The sequence below is a fragment of the Anomalospiza imberbis genome, chromosome 20 (genome assembly GCF_031753505.1).
Source record: "Anomalospiza imberbis isolate Cuckoo-Finch-1a 21T00152 chromosome 20, ASM3175350v1, whole genome shotgun sequence".
Lineage (NCBI taxonomy): Eukaryota > Metazoa > Chordata > Aves > Passeriformes > Viduidae > Anomalospiza > Anomalospiza imberbis.
Genome location: NC_089700.1, coordinates 2355287 through 2359618, shown reverse-complemented (window position 1 = coordinate 2359618; position 4332 = coordinate 2355287). Strand labels below are relative to the sequence as shown.

Here is a 4332-nt window from a genome sequence, read left to right as displayed (position 1 = left end):
GTGAGAGGCAGGGACAGAGTTCCCCTGCACTGATGTGAAAGCAGGATTTCTTCTGCAGTCTCTACTTTCAGGCTTCAGTGAATTCCCTGTCAATGATGTCTACGGTACCTGGAAAATCCAATTTACAGTTGAAGGGATTAATAACTGGCTATTATCAGGAATTACCTTAGAAAACAAGTCTGTCTTGTGTGTGTTAAACAAGTGGTTCTCTGGCATCAATGTGCTCAGTGCTTGCAAAATTCTCCCTGAGGAGTCTCTGGTGCTTGTAGTCAATATGGTTTTTTCCATCAGAGGCAGTAATTTGGGACATACCCACCTAGAAGGTTACATGTTCAGGTGTTCCACACCGTCAGAAACTTTGAGTCTTTGGGACTTCAACCTCCACCTCCAAATTCCTTAAACCCTTTTTTTCCCCACAATATCAGGATGATACTGTGAAAGTTCATCCTCATCCTGTGGATGTGTCCATCCCAGTCCATGGACAGATTGGGAGAAATTCAATTTTAAATGTTCCCTGATCCACCTTAGAGCTGTGGTCTGTGGCTGGCTGATTTACCTTCATGGGATTGTGTTCCATTTGCCCTAAGAACCATTGTTAAAGCATCTGAATAATCACAACAGTCCAGGAGCTCCAGCTTTATGCATAAGGAAGCCAAAAAAGGCACTGGACCATGTGGGACCCCATGTGTGTATCCTATCCCTGTGCTTTGGTGCAGATTTGGAGACTGTTGTCATCTCAGGTGAGACTCACCTCCTCTAATCTACAAGTCTGATCCTCATATTTCTCATCAAAGCTCAGTTCCTGAAGTTATCTGAGCACATCAGAATATCAGATTAGAGTTTTTCCTGTGAAAATAGTATTTTGCATTAAAAAATTGCAAGCAGTAAATCCTAAATGTTAGGAAACATGGTGAACATGCTGTAATTCTGGGAATGAGATTGTAAATTGTGTCTGCTCTTCAAACCAGTATCATGGTTTTTGGGGACTGTGGTGTTTGGTGAGGGTGCAGGGAGAAATTTTGTACTGAGACAATTTTTCACTGCTCTGTAAGTCTAAAAAATGATGTAGTGTTAGAATTAGCTTTTCCAGACTCTAATAGCTGTCACAGTGTTTACTGGTCGATCTATGATCCTTCCATCATCTTTGGAAAGTTAAGGACCCTGATAAAATATCCATTAAAGTCACAGTTGTTTTGTACACCTCCCCAGGCACTGGATGAGATCCAGCCTAAATACCCAATCTACATTTTCATGAGTCATTGCAGGAGCAGGGAACACACTACAACAGGTACGATTTCCATTTTCAGGGGGAATTTTGCTGCCTCCACTCTGACTCCAGCCCAATCATCTAAATTTCCATTATGGACAAGGCTGATCTGATATTCCTATGGCCCACTGCTCAAAATACGTGGACACAGAGTAGTTATAAACCATTTTCCAATGACTTGGGCCTTGATATTAAAGCATGTATGGCTCATGCATCTGCTCTTTTGTAAATCTGCTGGTGCTTCTACACAGCCTGCATAAGGAGCAGGGAAGACACAGAAACATCTGTTTGGAGTTTTAAGCAGCTTGTTAGATGAATTCAGCACCTGGGTTTCCTGCAGTGAGTCAGCTCTTGTCTGCTCAGTACAGATGAGAAATGGAGAAATACAACACTCCTTGGGATCCCTGTTCTCTTGGCTCGTGGGGGCTTGCTCGAGGTCATTCCTGCTGCTGCAAGTGGGAGCTGCCTGTGCAAACTCCCCAGAAGTAAATACGGGAATAGCATTCTGAGTTTACTCTGCTAAATCTGCTCAATCCTACAAGAAATCTGGAGAGGAACTGTTTATGTGGCATGGAGTGACAGGATAAAGGGGACTGGCCTCAAACTGACAGAGAGTAGGTTTAGATGATGTATTAGGAAGAAATTCTTCTTTGTGGGAATGGGGAGGCCCTGGCACAGGGTGCCCAGAGCAGCTGTGGCTGCCCCTGGATCCCTGGAAGCGTTCAAGGCCAGGTTGGACAGGGCTTGGAGCAATCTGGGACAGTGGAAGTTGTCCCTGCCCATGCCAGGAGGGTGGAATGATCTTTAAGGTCCTTTCCAACCAGACCATTCTGTGATTTCTGTAATTTCTGTGATTTCTGTGATTTCTTTGGTTGTGATGCTGCTACACACAGGTTATGGTGTTTCCACCTTACTGCCATCCCAGGTAATTCCTTGGCAGTACCCACTACTGGGCAGTAGTCCTGAAAAAAATCACTGTCTGGTTAAAAAGCCCCAGTCCTGAACCAGTTTTCTTTCTGTTCCCTTTTCCCCTCTTCCCCACAACTTGAAATGGTCTCTCTGGTTTTGGTGACCATTACACAGCCAAATGGAAATCTCATGCAGCTGGGAGCTCCTGGCCAGGCTGTGAAAGCAGCACAAGGGACTTGGCACTGGAAAGGAGGTGCAGAGCAGCTGCGTGATGACAAGTGACTTCTGCTTGGTAACCTTCTCTTTTCCTGCCTGTGTATAAGGTGTTAGACATGAGCTGATATCAAGGGCTAATTTGCCACAGCAAGGAGAATTTCCATAGAAGTAAATTCATATTTAGCCTACTCAGGGAACCCTGGAGTGCATCCCCTCAGCCTGCTTGTGTTTGTGAACAGAAGGAATGGGCTCGTGAGACAAACTGTTAGGTTGTAATATCATTTTGTGCCTTACAGCTCTAGAATCAGGCTGCCTAAACAGTGTGTTTGTGTCATGGCCACAGAAGAAGAATCATTCTGGCTGTGCCTACAGCATGCTGCACCTCCCTCTAAGGCCAGTGTGCAGCAAACTGGCTCATGGCCCAGTGCAGAGCCCCTGGACTCATCAGGAAATGCCAGTTTTAATCCTTTATGGCCTGAAGTCCTTGTATTCCTTTGGGCTTATCCATTCCAAAATTCAGGGAAGAAAAGAACTGTGATTGTCTGGTGAGTCCCCATTCTGCATGAACAGCACTGGCCTGTGGTAACCTGGATATAATATGTTTTGTCTGATGTAGTTATAATGATCAATGAGCTATTTCTCTCTCTTTTCTGAGTGATTTTGATTATTATGTATAACAGCACATAGTCTCCAGTGGATAAAAGCCTCTAATTCTATTTTATCCAACTCAGAGAGCAATCTCAGCAACTGGCTGTTGCCTGTATTATTCAGCAGCAGCTATGGCATGTATTATTGCATATGATATGAAGGACTTTGTAATAAATATTTAGTGTTCCTTTAATCTGTCTGTTCTTATATAATGTTCTACAAATAATCCCCTACTCCGCCATGTACAATTTAATAATTCTTCTTCTGCCCATCTGCTCTTCTCCCTCATCCAGGCACCCGTGCCCACCTGCTCTGGGATGAGTTTCCATCAGTCATCTTCTGAGTAGTCTTCATAGTTCTGGGTTTTCATGACTGTGTCATTAAGAGGAAGAACATTTGTTGCTTTTGTGGATTTCTGAGTAACAATAAATTGTCTTGTGCTCAGATCCCAGCTTTTTGGCACACAATAATTTTTTTTTTTGCTGGATGGAGGCCAAAGGCATTTGGGAAACACCAAGGTCTGGCATGGGATTGGTGATGTTTGTGTTTGCTGCTGGCTCTTTTATCTGATGCAAGTTGCTTTGTGCCTATTCTTTCTTCTCACCCATTGCATGGCTGGGTTGGAGCCCTTCAAGGAAGGGAACCTGAGCTTGGGGCAGCAGGCATCTTTGGAGCGTGGGGACCAAGGAATTCAGCTCTCCTGTGGGTCTGCCTTCAACATGGCCACGTTGCAAGGGCTGAGCAGAAATAAGTAGAGCTGTGAGCTGGGGAGTGTTTTGTGGCAGGGCCAAGGGGAGAGGGACAAGGCCTCATGAACACCAACAGCTCTGAGTCTGCCCCATCTCTGGTGACCAGTGACAGGAGCTGGGGGAATGGTTGGAGCTGTGTCAGGGGAGGTTTAGGCTGGGTATTAGGAAAAGCTTCTTCTTGCAGAGGGTGCTGGGGCACTGAACAGGCTCCCCAGGGAATGGGCATGGCCCCAAGGCTGCCAGAGCTCAAGAAATACCCAGATAATGCTCTAAGATACATGGTGGGATTGTTGGCTCTGTCCTGTGAAGAACCAGGGCTTGGACTGGATGATCCCTGTGGGTTTCAACCAACTTAGGATATTCTACAATTCTTTGAAAAAGTGTCTCCAGACCACCAAGGTTAACATGCAGCTAAAGTGTGTTAACTGACATTTTCCTCCAACTATTACCATCAGCTTTCCAATACTTGTGGCAATGAGATCCAAGTTTAAAATAATCCAGGGCTTCTCACTTGAATTCTCCTTGGAGCAAGGACCATGTGAA

General features: G+C 45.0%; 1 long non-coding RNA gene across 1 annotated transcript; it reads left to right on the top strand.

Annotated features, from left to right (window-relative positions):
* Nucleotides 1-480: 480 nt before the first annotated feature.
* On the top strand, nt 481-3482 carry LOC137485524 (uncharacterized). Its single transcript, XR_011005352.1, has 3 exons — nt 481-740; nt 1519-1703; nt 3334-3482. It is a non-coding gene; the product is annotated as an uncharacterized lncRNA (long non-coding RNA).
* The last annotated feature ends 850 nt before the right edge of the window (nt 3483-4332 follow it).